This window comes from Mustela erminea, chromosome 11 (assembly GCF_009829155.1).
Source record: "Mustela erminea isolate mMusErm1 chromosome 11, mMusErm1.Pri, whole genome shotgun sequence".
Classification (NCBI taxonomy): Eukaryota; Metazoa; Chordata; class Mammalia; order Carnivora; family Mustelidae; genus Mustela; species Mustela erminea.
The window spans coordinates 69,329,178-69,346,252 of NC_045624.1; the positions used below are offsets into that span (position 1 = coordinate 69,329,178).

At 37.5% G+C, this 17,075-nt stretch overlaps 1 pseudogene; it reads left to right on the plus strand.

The window, feature by feature from the left end:
- LOC116568769 overlaps window positions 1–15,230 on the plus strand; it is a 54,520-nt pseudogene extending 39,290 nt beyond the window's left edge.
- Window positions 15,231–17,075: the final 1,845 nt, after the last annotated feature.

Genomic DNA, 17,075 nt, shown 5'->3' on the forward strand with positions numbered 1-17,075 from the left:
TTACAGTGAGTAGAATAATCATAAAAATTATCACAATAAGAGACTGGTGAAGAAATGAAATCAAGTGTTATCAGTGAACAACAATTTGGAGATCAATACCATCAAATAATGGTATTGTGATTTTCTACAAAGTGCAAAATTTTATATACAAGGCAGAGCAAAAGCCATTTTGAGCAATAAAGAACAGTGGATTTGAAGACTTCAGGTTAGGGGCGCCTGGGTGGCTCAGTGGGTTAAAGACTTCAGGTTATTCCCACCAGCCCAATATGCATTGACAAATCACTAACTCCTCTGAATTTTCTCACATGTAAAAGGAACCTTTCTCTCCCTCCCTCCCTTCCACCCTTCCATCTTTCCTTCCTTCCTTTTCTGTCAATGAGTGCTTGTTAAGGCTCTATTATATGCCCACTGAGGGTACCTGTGCTAAGGGAAAAACTCTCAAAGCTAAAAAAAAAAAAAAAAAAAAAAACCTTTCTCATAAGATAGGTTTAAATAAGACTTTGTATGAGAAAGGGCTGTAAAAATGTTCAACATTTTAAGTATATTAAGTACTACTCCCTTTGGAGTCGACTTCTGATTTCAGGATTAATGAGCGGGGGAGTTCTGTTCATGCCCTTATTAAAGGAAATAAGATTAGTGACTTAGATAAGTTGAAAACTGAGTTCATTAAACTAAATAATTTTGTATAGTTCCTTAAGTCCTCTATAGTTTCAGAACAATTAAAGTAAGCAAGGTAATACTAATGGTCCATTCTGAATTTTAGAAAAAGTTGAAAATGTACCTCCTTCAGCCTTATCATGTATTCTGCAAACCAACCGTAACAATCAACTAAGCCTCAGAAGGTTTGATGATTTGGCAGGGCGATAGCAAGATGATCAAAACGACACACATTTTGTTCTCTCACTCACCACCACTGCATCCCATTAATTACATGCCTCCCAGGCATGGCAGTACCAGCCACTGGACTTTGGGTTTCTGGGTACTGAGCCGTCAGGGAGGCTGTGGTCACAGTGAGACGTAAATGCCCATGTCTTTTCCAACCCTGCCCTTATCTTTGCTCCTTGCAGTTATCTGATTTAGCATATCAAATGAGAAAAGAGAGCATGATGGAATGACTGAAAGAAATCACACCTTACAGTTTCCTCCAAGAAGCCTCTTGGGAAATGGGGTTGGGGGGTGGGGAAGGGAGAAAGAGGGAGACTCTTTGCTTATTAATATGTATTTTCCATAAATGCCTCAGAAATGAACGCTGTTTCTGAATCACTGAAGCCAATTACACCAACCTATTACAAAAAAGTTCTAAAACACATCTCTTCTTCAGAAACACAAAGGGACATATCCCAAATATATACTAGAAAAGTTTCTCCCTCATAGCAGAGTTGCTTAGAATTAAGAGCCACATAAACTGAATTTCAAATTAAACAGGACTACTAGTAATTGCTCAAAATGGGATTCCAGGCTTGAGGTTGGCAATGTTGTGGCATATTTACAAGGTCTGAGCTTGTCCTTGATGCTTGACTACTGTTTTCTTTTAGAAGATCTAAGGGCCAAAAACCTGTTATAAAATCTACATCTATTTCATTCAGGTTTTGACAGTTAAGAGGGAATAAACACTTCTAATAGGACTAGACTACTTAGTCCAATATTCAAAATTGTAAGACTGGCTTATTTACTAATAAAGGTTTGGATTGTCTTCAGAACTTAGTTGGGAGAAAAGAGGTTTAAATAAACTCTAAGTTCAGTGTAAGTGGGAAACCTGCAAAAGTCAAGGTTTTTGTTTATTAGCTTTTTACACTAAGCTTTTGATTAAAGAAAGTAGTTGTGTAAAAGAATTCCATTTTAAGCAAACACCTTTATTATTGATAGCAGTCTCAGGAGAATGAATCAGTGTGTTTCTCTGAGCAATTGGTTTGTTTTTATCTCGATGGATTCTGTATATTTTATAACTGATGTTTCCCTCTGCATTTTATCTGCTAGAAAGATTAGAGCCCAAATTCATAGCTCGCTTTTTGCAAATATATCAGACCTTATAGCAAGTACTCTGAATACAAGCATCACTCCTAATTCTATCTTTTCTTCTTTTACTTTTATCTAGTTCATCCCACATACACCACAAATATTTTATCTTATTGCATGGGATCTTTTTTGAATTTTCCTAAGCATTTTTCTTGAAACAAGGTAGAGTGCACATAGATAACAGTTATCATAATAACATTTGAGTCAGTGAATGCATAGAAAATGACAAATACGAATATTCAAAACTAAGTGCCATTAGGTAATACTAAAATAAATTACTGCAAACTGTAATTTAGAAACAAATTTTATGATAGTTTCAACTAATTCCAAAGTACCTGTAAATTCTGGCAACACAAAGCTAGGAAAAAGGATGGGGAATTCTTCTATTTGTTTTTTTTTTGTTTTTTGTTTTTTTGTTTTTAAAACCTCTATACCTAAGAGTGAGAACTCAATTCTCTACAGACCCTGCCTGATGGCTGCTTATTTTCCCTGCTTGCTGTTGCTGCTGATTTCAGGGCCAGGCTGGTAATTATTAGTTTGCACCATTCTAGCAATACTAGTTGTTAAACTATTGAAAACTATTAAAGTACTTCCATTTCTGTTGGTAGAGAGAGACCTTGCCATGCTAGTACGTTCCAGTGGTTCTGGCCATTCTGGGTCATCCCCTTACATACCTGAGCCTTGCCTGTAATTCATCAAAGGGTTAATGCCCGACACAATAGGTGGCCTCTGGTAAACAGTTGCATTCTGATTGGTCTGTACACCAATATATTTTAAATATTTTGAATATCATCCCTGGTCTACATGTGTAGACCAAGGCAAAATCACGTACAACTCATGAGTAAACTGGAAAGCCAAACTGGTAAAGTAAAAAAAAAAATCCAGATCCTCCCTGCAAAGAAAAAAGACTGAAGGTTGGAGGAAGTATTTTAAATGATTTTGGATAAAACCTTCAACCAATTGATTATCTAATCAGTACGTATTTTTGAGTTTTTACTATGTCTTTATCACTATGCTAGGCATTTTGAAGGATATAAAGAAATGTAATACCTGGTTGGGGAGGTGACAATATGCCTGTGACAAGATAATTGCTAACCCAGGCAAGTACTATATGTTATAGACTTCAGGGGATGAAGAGAACACTGATTGAGTATAATTAAGAAGATTTGTTTGGGGGAGGTAGAATTGGAGCTGAGTCTTAAAGAATGAGAAATATTCACAAAGGTGAAGATAAAAAGTTAATTTCATTCTGCAGAATCAAAGCTAAGGATGCTGTATCACTGTCTTTATATGTGGTTAACGTATCTCTTATCAAATTAATAACTCCAATGATCGCTTTCAGCCTGTGTCCTTGTGTGACATCAGTTCTAGGTCAGTGGACATGTGGGTCTCCAAACTGGCCATGGTGGCCTCATGTGTTGGTAAGAACTTTAGGGAAAGCAACAACTGCCCTCCAGGTCAGTTGCAGGTTGGCTCTGAATTCACAGGCTACTCATATAAGAGTCCATTTTTGCTTAAATGAAGAGGTGTAACTAGCAACCCCCATTTTTTTTTCTTTTAGAGCACATGAATGGGGTTGGGGGTAAAGTAGGGAGGTGGGAAGGGGCAGAGGGAGAGTGAGAGAAAGAATATCAAGCAGGCTCCATGCCCAAAGCAGAGCCTGACACAAAGCTTGATCTCACAACCCTGAGATCATGACCTGAGCCAAAATCAAGAGTTGGAGGCTTAACCAGTCAGGTGCCCCACTAACCACCCATACTCTTAACAAATCTGTGCAGGTGCTGATTAAATTCCCTCATTTTGCATTTAGCTATGTTCTGCTTTTGGTATGCAGACCTGACTTCTTGACTGCAGGTCTCCCAAACCAGCATTTGGCATTCTCTAGGCAAGTTTTAAGGGAAACTCAAAATTGAAGCTCACTGTGTTAATAAACAAAGTGAACCATACCAAAACAAAATTTCAAAGAGCCATCATATGTAAATGTATTTTAGAGATGTGGAAGAATCCATTTACCAAAGGATGCAAACAAGCAGTGAGACTTCTTTATACCATACAGTATGTTAAGAAACAGCTGTTCAGAAGTGACATTATAATGCTAGTTCTTTGGCTGGGTCTTGTCATATCTGTATTTGTAAATATTTATTGGATGAAGGGTATGGTTAAAATTGCACAGAGCTTTATCCTTAGGTTCTGGGGTTTGAGCTCAACTTTAGCTGTTTTGCATTGCACTTTTTCCCCCATTGATTTCTGATTTAAACTTCTTGGTGAAAACTGAAATTTCCCAACAGATTTTCAGGGGGCATAAATGTTTCCCAAAATCAAACGAAAGTCCCATGGCATAAATTCTAAACTGCTTTTAGGGAATTATAGCACTTAGGGAGGTAAGGGGTTGATGACAGAAAGATGGAATGAAAAGAAGGCAAGATGTGTGACTTTTTCCTTCCCCTTTATCTGTGTTCATTACTTACATTCAGAAACTTCCCGAGGGGCCAACACATGACATTCAGATAGCCTTTGAAAACATTGAACATACATGTTATTGGGGCTTTTATAACTAACTCTCTTTACCTCGAAGGGCCACTGCTATTTGGGAATTTCTCATGGCTTGAATACTATGGAGTACTTCTGCGCTAAGAGGAAAAGGTCAACCAAACTTGTATCACAGAACTTAAAAGTTTATATTCAGAGCACTGGAGTAAGTACATGGATTTGAGGAGAAGACTTTATGGAAATTAGTGGGAAGTGTGACACACACACACACACACACACACACACACACACACACACGGAATATTACTCAGCCATCAAAAAGAATGAAATCGTGCCGTGTGCAACGATGTGGATGGAGCTAAAGGGTATTATGTTGAGTGAAATAAAGTCAGTCAGAGGAAGACAAATACTCACTCATTTCACATATATATGGAATTTAAGAAACAAAACAGATGAACATAGGCAAAGAGAAGGAAAAATAAAATAAGTTGGAAACAGAGAGGGAGGCAAACCATAAGAGATGCTTAACTCTAGGAAACAAATTGAAGGTTGCAGGAGGGGTGGAGGGTGGGATGAGGGGTAACTGGGTGATGGGCATAAAGGAGGGCACTTGTGATGGGCACTAGGTGTTCTATGCAACTGATGAATTGTTAAATCCTACCCCTGTACTACACTTTATGTTAACTAAATGGAATTTAAATAAAATTTTTTAAAAGAAGAGGGGCAGCATGCAGGAACACCTGCCAACCAGAAGAAGGTCTCTGTGTTTTCATTTTCACTTTTCTGTTCTATTTTAATCTTGATTAGAGAGTTAGTCTCCCTCAGCCATCTTTGGATATTCCTGACTGGAAGTTTACATAAATGTGATACTGAGCAAGGAAATCTCAGAACAGTGTTACACTCGAATGTTACAAGAATTTTTTTCTTTTTTTAAGAGTTGTGCTTCCAGTTTCCAGAGTCTTTGATATCACACACTGGCTAGTTCGCCCCCCTGATGACACTCTACTATAGAACCCTGCATGATTTCTTAAAATTACTTACTTCTCATATTGCTTTTGGTGTATCATATAGGAGGCAACAATGTTAATTATCATTTGCATTTTTCCAGGCATTTTTGAGATCAATTTCTGGGTCATCGATTTGATCTGACAGGGAATGGGATTGGTCCCTGTTGCTTCTGGAGTGGAATATGAAACCTAGCATAAGGATGTTCCAATGCACAGTCCCCCTCTACCTTTCTATTGATTGTCAGCTGTTGCTAGAAGCATTGATTCTTGGGTTTTGAGAATATTAAATTGAATCTCTTCTTCAATAGTCCTATTCACTGATCTTCCCAGCTTAGGATTCTGCTAACGGTCAGAAAGATCTTTGTCATGGAAAAGGAAAATCAGCTTTGCCAAGCTGTCCTGTTTTGGACCCCTTAGTTCTACCCTCTTGGTATCTAGTACTATTAAAGACTCTCCATCACATGACAGGTCTTGGAAGACTAAAGACCTCTGCATTTAAGAAAATGAGAGATTCCTTCCCTCATGTTCTCATTAAGTCTTAAAATAATAGTTATAAGCTTCAAGTTTTAGTGTTCCTCACTCCAATTCCTTTAGGCCACCAACTTGCCCTATTTCTCCGCATATCCTCTCATTTTTACTTCTATGTCAGGGTATAGGTGGGAAAACCAAAAACATGCTAAGGTATTTCCCAAAATAATTTAATATAGGGAACTGGTTAAACCAGGGTTGGAGGACTGAAAAAAGCGAACACACAGAGGTAATCCCTACAAGATGCAGCTATCCTTCTAGGGCTGGGGATCCTCAGGGGAATCCAGTGTTTGGGAAGGGGGCCTTGCAGAGCTGGGATTGAAGAGAGGATGCCGTTCCCAGGAGCCTAAAAGGGAACTCTGTGGAACTGGCCCTCAGACTTCTGAGGAGAGGTGCTAGGCTGCTGCCATACCTCACTGGCTCAAGAAAGAGCCCTCTGATGCTGGCAATCAGGCAACAGGGAAGGCCATGGTGCCCACTGGTGCGGCCCCACAGCAGTTTGGACAGCCTCTAGTTAGCTGGGGCTCAGTGATTGAGTTTGAGGAACTGCCTCCCTCATGCTCTTATCCCTGGGAAGAGGATGATGACCCTGGTTCTAAGTGTGCCAAAGGAAGCCTCAGACTGAACCCAAGAGGGAGAGGAAATAACTTGCTCCCCTTCTCCAATCTTCAGCTTCCCTCCATAACCTCCTAGCTGAGCAACCCAGCAGGAAGGCAGCCAGCAAAGGAGAAATATGTTTTGCAGACCTCCAGCCCTAGTTTCCCAAAACAGTAAAAAATAAAGAAGGATGCATTTGGAACTGAGAGAAAACGGCCCAGAAAATTACTTTTAGAAACTCATTTTTCTTAACTTTGGTTAGAAACGCAAATAAAGATGAATCAATTTCAATTGCATTTTCAAAGTAGGATTAAATTTCTAATATGAATGTTCGCTTATTTATTCATATGTAACTGCACAGGCAGAGTTGCTCCCGTCACCCCTATTTATTTTGCTTCGGGTTTTTGTTGTTGTTTAACTTTCCTGTAAATCAAATTTTCTCTAGCTTGAAGATTATGAATTTCTTCTTTGGAGACTTCTTCATGTCTCAAATGTATTCCCTCCAGTGTCTAATTTCAGGAAATACAGAATATCAGAGTACAACTTAACTGCTAAAACTCAAATTACCAAAATAGAAACTCTACAGACTAACTCACTCGGGAAGTTAAAATTAAAGTAAAATTAATATCACTGACCTCATTCAAAACTTTCCTTGTCAGAGCTAAGGATGAAAAGAAAAATATATTGATGTCAAAATACAGCCTTCTCTGAAAAGTGACACAACATTTTCTAATAGCTTTGATTTTCTCCTTCCTGGTGAGACAAAGCACTAACTATAAACTCATGCATTGGGTGCACATAGAAAGAAAACTTTGCCATTCTCCAAATTATTCTAGTGTTTCTGGACTAATAACTATGGAAGCAGGTGAACAATCAGGAAAGCAACTTTTTGATTTTGAAAATGCTTTCTTTTTCTTCTTCTTCTTCTTCTTCTTTTTTTTTTGTAATGAAATTGAGAGTGCTGGTCTGGGAATATGAATTGTCTATTTCTAGTCCTGGCTCTGTCATAAGAGACTGAGACCATTTTTAAGTCTCAGCTTTCTCTATTTGAAAGAGGAATATGAGCAATGATCTTCAAGGGTTTTCAGTTTCAGTTGTCTGAGCAGAAGTCATTCATTCTAGAATGTTCTTGATTTTGTTTTCTCTTTTGGAAGTAGGGGTTTGGGGAAAGAGAAGAGGAAAGGAGGATATTGCCTACTATAATATTAGTGGTATTATGGTTTCAGTGTTAGTCTTCTCTCTTCTGAGTTACAAAGGACTCTGGAGTTCAAAGTCTTTGTGACATTTTGGCATCAAACTTTGGTTTTAATTCCAGTTCTGTCTTATAAGTTGTGATCTTTGATATTACATGACATTACTGCGCCCAAGTAGCTCATCTATGAAAGAGGGATAATAAAATCTGTCCAAAATCTTTTTGAAGAAAACATCAGGTGACAAATGAAAGGTCACCAACCTAATCCTTCATATCAATAATATTAATAAAATGGTTAATAGCAATCATGAAGTAACTGTCTTGCCTGCGCTTCTCTGGTCTACTGGGATGCAGTGCTATCAAAGCTATTCTTCGCCTACTTACTACTTCCGAGCTGGCATGTGTCCAACTCACACAGACTGCAGGCCAAAACGTGCATAGGTGCTGCTGCATTTACAGCAGCCTAGATTTCTGTGTGTGCAGGCGGCGTGCACAGGCATGTGCCCAAAGCAGAACTGGCAAGGTCATCTTCCTGCCCCGTTGTGTTCCAACTTCTAATGTGTAAGAATTTGATGATAAGACTCGTCTTTTTCTGATGCAGAACAAAAGATAAAGCCAATTCTCCTTAATCAGACTAGGTAGACACATGGAAGGATCGAGGAAAAAAAAATATTGGCATTGTCATTTTGGAGATTGGTGAGGCTGTGGAATAAATTATGGGAGTTTGAAAGTAAGAGGTTCATTCTACCTCTTCTAAATGACATCGTCAAACAACACAAAATTATAGGATTTACTGATTTATAGAATGATTTACTGATGAAGCTTCATTAAATGGTAACTTTTTTTTTTTAATTAACATCTAGAAACAGTATTACATAAATATTTAGGAAACCAAGACCAAGAAAGTTTAAGTGCCCTATTTCAGGGCACCAATGAATTTAGGTGACACGAAGAATGGAGAGTACTTCTGGGTTTATTTTTCAAGTTCCAATGGCTTAACCTTTTTGAGGTAAGTGGTATCTCTCCCAGCCACTTTGGCAGCAGGCCCCCAGGCTCACAGCACTTTGTGTTTCAGTGCGACAGCTGGCACCACACAACTTGTGCCTTTCTGATGAACCCCCTTCCCAAGCTGATACCAGGCTCCAGAACAGCAGGCACCGTATCAGAGACCACTGTGTTGATCACAGCTCGCCAGGGTCCCTTGTTTTCTTAAAGCACGGTGTCTCTTGTCCCCACCCCCCATTTATTCTGAACCCTTCAACAGCTCGGCACAGCAAGCTTGACAGGACCTGTCTTCCTCAACTGTTAATTTCACAGCCGGATGAGTAGAGAGGTAATTTATATGGGTCAGTCGGATTTAAAATGCTGCTGTGTCTCTTGACGAGGTGGAATGAGAGGATTTAAAAGAATTATTAGTGTGGTCCAGAGCGGCGGTCTGTGGTTTCTTCGACACAGTCCTATACCTTTTCCATTTGGTAAATGCCCCACGTGGCCTCCACATGTTGATTGTGGATTACAACCAAGATGAGAAGCAAGCCACTGGGGGAAGATTTTTGTTTTCATTTATTTTTAATTAATTGCAAACTTCCTCTTTCATTTGGCTTGCCACGCTCTGCAGATCCTGGTGACACAGGAGCTCTGCCAGCATTAGGAGCCACTGTGCCGAACTGTGAGCGGCTTAAAAGTACCAGCCAGCTGCTTTGCACTCAATCCTCAGGGAAGGTTTGAAACAAATTTGCATGTTTGGAATTCACCTTCAAAAAGAATCCAACGGATGTTGTTGAAATCCATGCATCTCTTTCCTTAATTCTCTCCTTAAATTATAATATTAATAATTATAAATTATTAGTATTCAAACATTGTTATTAATTTTTTAGGGGATAAAGAGAGTGTCTAAGGAGCACTTTAAAATGAAAGTCATAGAGAATTTTTCCTGCCCCTCAGATTTTTACTGAAATCCCTGAAACTGGTAGATGTATATAAGAAAGGAATGATGCTTAACAATAGAAGAGCCTCCCCCCGCCAAAAAAAAAAAGGCAGCTTAAGATGGGGGAAAACCCCAGTGGTTTGAGAATCAGCTATATCTCTTTTGAGGTCAAACAGATGTGAGTTGCATCCTCTGGTGCTTAGTAACTGTGTGAACTTGGGTGAAATGATTTAATAACCCTAGTCCTCAGTTCTTTCACCTATAAAATAGTTCTTCTAAAAACAAAGTACAACAATCAAAACGAAGTATCTTGCATCATTGTTTCATGTTCTATAAATGGTATAGAAGAAAAACAGAAGTGTGAATTCTCTAAATATTGAATTTATGTGTCTTAAAACATAAATTGAAAACTTTCTGTTTCAACAAGCTAGTCAACTAGGATAACAGACATACCCTCATGCTATAAACATCTGGAAAATGGGAAGATATAAAATAACAATGACAACAAAATTATTGGCTATCTGAACCCCCAAAACAGAAATGGAATTCTCCCCATGAGTTACAACTGAAGAAAGAACTAGAAACCTGAACGGCAACTGAGGGAGGCTAATCCTGCTCAGGGAGAGGTATATGGGGCCCTGGAAATCCTGATGGTTAGGTTCTAACACCTAGATGGAATCAGAAGAGGAGGTCTTGGGTCCTGACAAGGAAGGGAAGGTAACACTGAGAGTACTGCTTAAAGTCCAGTCTCTTGGAGAAATGAAAAGACAGCCTTAATAAGACCTACCGAGGCAGCATGGAAAGAGAAAAAGAAAATGTAGAGGCTGAGTAAAAATGAAGACATCTCCCCTGGAAATCACAATCCCTTGCTTTTGCTTCACTGGAGCTTAGATATGATTTTGCAATACTCTGGGAAACTCCAAGCCTAGGAGTTTATATACAATTTGTCCAAAAAATGACTAGAACATTAAAGAATAATGAAATGAATAAAACAGAAAAAAAACACAATATTGTCAATAAAGCTGAACAGTGGTAAAGAACCAAAATAGAAGATTTTGAACAACAATAATAAAGAAATAGTGTGGGTGCAGATAAATCCTATTTGGAATATAAAGTTTAATTGCAGACTGAACGTGTGTATCTGTGTGTATGTATGTATTCAGAAACTATACAGAGATGAATTTGAAAGCTTTAGTAAAAAAAAATTCTAGAAAAATTACCAAATTTACCAAAATTACTACACACAAGATGAATAGTTTTATAATTGTTAAAGAAATTGAATCAGTAGTTACAAATAAATCCGAATAAAGTAAATTAAAGAGAGGGTTTTACAGCCAAGTTCTACATATTTAAGAAAGATACGTAATTACTTTTTAAACAAACTCTTTCAGAGTAGAAAGAAGAAAATACTTTACCACTCATTTCATGAGTCCAGTAAACATTTGAAACCCCAACTTGTCAGAACTGCAGTATCTCAAAGGAATACTATTAGCTTAATATCATTTATGACAATGGTGTAAAATCATAAATAAAATATTCATGAAACAAATCAAACAATGTATTAAAATATGTAGCATGAACAAGTGGGATTCATTTTGGAAATATCAAGATGGTTTAAATAAACAAATCTACTAATTTTATTCATTATATAAAGAAACTGAAGATGAAAGGCATAATTATCTCAACAGATTGAATTATTTGACAAAATTCAATACCCATTCAGGGTTAAAGAAAAAAAAAAAGAGCAATCCACACATTTACAGTAAAATGAGAATAGGAAGAAAATTCCTTAATCTGATACAGAGTATCAACAAAAAACTTACAACAAAATGAGATTCAATGGAGAAACATTAGAACTCCATTTAAATCCCTTATAAAATCACCACTTCATTTTAACATTAAACTGGAGATTTTAGGCAGTGCAGTAAGAAAAATTAATTAATTAAAACTTTTAAACTATGAACAAATAAGAAAGAAAAAAATAAGACATCACTGATGATATGATTGTCTCATAAAAAAAGTAGAAAAATCTATAAACTATTAGTACCAAAAATGGCTCAGCTGGATTTCTAGATGCAAGACCAATGTACAAAATCAGCAGTGTATCTTCATATCCTCCATAAAATGTAGCAAATATACATAAAGGTAAATATAACAAAAGAAGTGCAATATCTTTATCAAGACAATCACAACATTCTATTGAAGGACCTAAAAGAAAAGTTAAATACACTGAGAAAAAAACATCTACAAAGATTGAAAGACTTAATATAAAAAGGGTGACAAGTTTCTAATTAATTTATAAAGTAAATTTAATTTCACAGGACTTTATAAAATGACCTAAGTGTCATACAAAAGTAAAAAACACTAAGGATGGACTAAAATAATTTTATAGAACAAGATGAAGAATAAGACTCAGGAGGAGGAGAAGGAGAATAAAAAGCAGAGGCACAACCCTTCAGAAGTCAACTTTGATATCATCATATTGAATAAGGCAGTATTATTGACATGGGGAGAGGCAAAGAGATCAACAGAAGAGAACAGAGTACCTAAAGACAGAACCATCTCTATGTAAGAACTTTGTGTGAAGTGGAGTGGCCTTACAAATGCATGAGGGAAAGCTGGACTGCGCACTAACTGGTGCTGTGACATCAGGCTAATTCACAGAGGAAAGAATGGCAGACTCCTACTTAACACCATACACAAAACAAACTACAGATGGATTAAACAAGTGCAAATATCATTTTATATAACATTTAAAAATGTGACAAATACAGGACAGTATTATATGACTTCAAGTGAGAGATATTACTTAAACAACCCCCCCAAAATAGCAAAATAAAAGAAAATGATGATAAATTTGACTTCATTAAATTAAAAAACTGTGTATGACAAAATATACTATAAATAGAGCAAAAAATAAGATAAAACAAAAAACCCACTCTAAGAAAAGATATTTTCTATCTATATAAGTGCAAGAGGAACGGTATTCAGAATACATAAAGTCTTCTATAAATCAATAAGGAAAAGAAAAATAACTTTTAGAAAATAGATACAGGAGATTAAAAAGCAGTTCACAGAAGGAGAAACTGGGGTATTTCATACATATATGAAAATATACTCAACTTCATTGTTATATAGAGAATACAAATTAAAATAATGTGAGAAACCATTTCATCCTCAAGAGGTAAGAAGGATAAGCTGATATTACCAAATGTTGGTAAGGATGTGGGGAAACAAGACTCAGGTAATTTTAGCAGTAGGATAAATTGACACAACCACTTTGGAAAACAATGTTTCATTAATTAGTATGCATGGACACTCATGTATCCTAAAATTCTATCTCTACTTATACATCTTAGAAAAACTCTCACACATGTACACAACAGGTCGTATGTCAAGATATTCACTGCAACACTGTTTACAACAGTGAAAAAGTAAAAATAATAAAACTGTCCCTTAGCAGGGGACTGGACAGGTAAGTTGGGTTTACTTACACAAGAACCACTACACAGCAGGTCAAATGAATTACCTAGCTCTACAGATGTCAATATCACAAAACAAAACAAAACAAAACCCTCCTGAGTAGTATATGTAATGAAAAAGAAAAAGTTGTAAAAAGATGTAGGCACTAGTAGTATCATTTAAATAAACCTTAAAAATACATCAAACAACAATATGCATTATTTATGCATCTATGCATATGTGTTAAAAGAGAACAACTTAAAAGGTAAAAATACATGCACACTTCATCAGGGTGCCTGTCGCTCAAAGAGAGGGGAAGGAAGACATACTGCTGGTGGATTTTTATCTGTGCCTGTACCTATTACTTCTTTTAAAAAGTTAAACAATAAAGAGACCTATTAAACAAATGTGATAGAACAATATGTTTTGAATAGTGGGGAGACATGTGAAATTATGCTTTTTCTGTATTTTTGTATTTGAAACATTTCATAATTGGAATCACAGCTTTCAAAAGATAGATAGTCAAACTAATTTCTATATTTCAGATAAAGCTAGATGCCTCATTCTTCCTGTGGAGGGTTTGATGTGCCCCTTGCCCACCATCATCAGTCTCTGAGAATCACTGACATGGATAGGATGGAATTGTTCCCTGCCAGTATCTTGTTACAAGTTATTTCTCCTAATTCTTGTTATTGAAGCAATAGCATTTTCCTTTTCCTAATTTGGAAGTATAGTCTGATATTAATTATGGTTCTTAAATCTGAACGTGCCTTTTGGAAACACTTATATATGCTCTCTCCAACCCAACTCCCCTCATCCCATTGGAAATCACAGATAGAATTAGCTGTGCACATGTGTTTTTCTGGAAAGCTCATCAACAGAGTCTAAGAGATGAGGAGACAAGCGTCAGAACTGGAGCCAGGAGTGCCGGCTTCTCTCGCTGTTCAGGGACTGTAGGACTGTTTTCTTAACTTTTCTGTGTTTTAGTTTCTTTATCTTTGAAGCAAAAGTGTTGACTAATCCTTTTCACCTCTAAGGTTGTATAATTTTATGAAATATGTGCATGCAGCCAGTTATAAAACTAAGTGGTAAACTGAGGAAGAGCCAAAGGGCTTCTCTGTGTCACAAGATCTCCTCCTCTGTCTTTGGCAGAGTGTCCCTGTTTTAGATTTATGAAGTGAAGGCTGGACTATGACAGCGAATGTTTTCTGAGAAAGACAGGCCATTGCTGCGCATTATGACTTTGTAGAAATACATGTTGAAATAAGCATGTCAACTTTCTGACTTCCTGAAAGATTTTGGGACACAGGGCATGAAGTTCTGATGAAAAGGTAAGCCAGGATTGGGCTAGTGTGTTGAAATCACTGCCTTTGGAGGGATCCTTCTTCCTTCAGAAGGATGTATAGGGCCCCGTAACTTGGAAATAATGGACCCTGAATAGGGGAAAGAGTGGACAGGAAGGGTGGAGCAGAACTGAAGACTGAGAATTGCCATAAGCTCACAAGGGCAGCTCCCAGAATCACCTTTTAAATTCCAGTTGCTGAAAGAACTGCTTCTCAGAGACAGGGGGAGTTTACAAGACCACCCCCACAAAGATACCGGCATTGCTCAGGAACCACTTGTTGGAGCTGCAGGAGGCCCTGGGGTTGGCGGAGGAGTGCCAGCTAGCTGTCCAACTCCCCAAGTTCCTGCTGGATTAGCAGGTCTTGTCCAAGGAGTTGGGGAGCCATCCCAACAGGTAATGACTCCAGAGGGAAAAGCCACTGTAGCAGCTGCTACAACTCAATACCCACTATTAGGAGGTACCCCACTCACTCCTGTGGGTTGGGTAACACCACCTCCAGGCATTATGGCTCCTCCACCTGGTATGAGATCACTCACGGGCCCACCAACTGGGCTTTTCCCTGCTCGAAGGACGCCAGTAGGCATGTCCTCCCACCCCAGGAATGAGACCCCTTTCTCCAGGTATTAGAGGTCCACCTCCTCAGGAATGCATCTCCCAAGGCCCTAGGATATTGTTGATCCTTCTAAGTCACTTTTCCCCCTACAATGTGTCTTGTAAAACTGTGTAGGGTGTTTGTGAGCTTTTGTTCCCTTTTTGCTGAACTAATACTAGCTGATAAATGCACACAGCAATTTAAAAAACCCAAGTTGATTGTTGTGTGTAATGAGGAAGCATGTTTTGAAATCTTTGGATTTGTGATAGGGGTGGCTTCCTATTTTAGGACGAAGCTGAAGAGAAGCCATTATTCATCGAATTGCCAAGGAAGACGTCCCAGTGGGTGGGCCTCTTTACCTGGAACTATACCTACCCAGAGCTTAGTGCTCAGTTAGAGTTACGTCCAAGTTGCCAGGTTGCGTTAGATTTAATAAAAAGGTGGAGAAAAAGGAAGTTCAAAAGTTTTAACAATGAACCATCTATTCTTTTATCGTACAGGAACTTCTGAATTGGTGTGGAAGTTTTCGAGGCTGCTACAGGAATGATTTAAACATAATTTCCTGAAGTCTTAATTGCTGATTATTTTAACTAAGAGTTCTAAATTAAACTTTCTCTATTTTGAAGGCTTTAAGGAGTTTAAAGCAATTGCTGTCATTGAGAATGTGTTTAGTAACTGTTCTTAGAAGTGGAATCTAATCAGCCACGCAAGCCTGGTGACCTCAGAAATACAGCCATTAGCAGCAGCCTTAATTATATTGAGAACTCAGTGCCCATTTGTGTGAGATACCTAACCTTTGACTTGTGGAAAGTTTTGGAACTTCAAGTTCAGTGGATTCAACAATCACCCTAAAATACATCTTTTTGAAAGGCTGGTTTATAAATCAACTCTTAATTTAAAAAAAAATGAGACTGTTGATTTGGACTGGAGAGCCACACAAGTCAATTTTCTTTTTGACTAATCATATCCTAAACGCCTTTCTTTCAATTAATTATGCCTCTTTGTCAATCCCATATATACATTATACACATGCACACACACACCCCCACACACGTGTGTCTGTATATATATATACAGACACATAAATATAATATAAAATATATTCTATATGTAAATAAAGTACTTATGGAACTAGAGGGTATTGGGTTAATTATGCTAAGCAAAATCACTCAGTCAGAGAAAGGCAAATACTGTATCATTTCACTCATATGTGGAATTTAAGAAACAAAACAGATGAAGATAGGGGAAGGGAAGGAAAAATAAAGTAAGATAAAAGCAGAGAGGAAGGGAAACCATAAGAAACTCTAAACTATAGAGAAGAAACTGAGAGTTGCTGGAGGGGAGGTGGGTGGTGGAATGTGGTAGGTGGGTGATGGGCATTAAGAAGGGCACGTGATGTAATGAACACTGTTATACGCAACTGATGAATCACTAAATTCTACCCCTGAAACTAACAATATACTATATGTTAACTAAATTGCATTAAATAAAATTTTAATTAATTATTTAATTAAAGTACTTATAATAGTCACTGCCTACTAAGTGAGTAGCCACATTTAAAATATAAGCATTTCAGTGCTCGCTTCGGCAGCACATATACTAAAATATAAGCATTTCAATACTTAAGACAACACAGCCCAATCAGATGCTTTCAGAAGGTAGGTATCTAACCCATCCTGCCATTTTTAAAGTGTCCTGCTGTAATTTTATATTCCCATATTCAGGACCTCAAGGAAATTTATAATAAAATATCTGAGTTATTGTAACAAGAGGTTGAGCAGAATTTTAATTTTTGCTCTGAGTTGTAGCAAGTTCCAAATCTGTGCAGGAAAAGTACCAGGTACCCAGAATTCTGAATGCAAGGAACCAACCATTGCTGGGACCAAACAACTTTTTGCAGAAAATAAGCCTTTTAAATA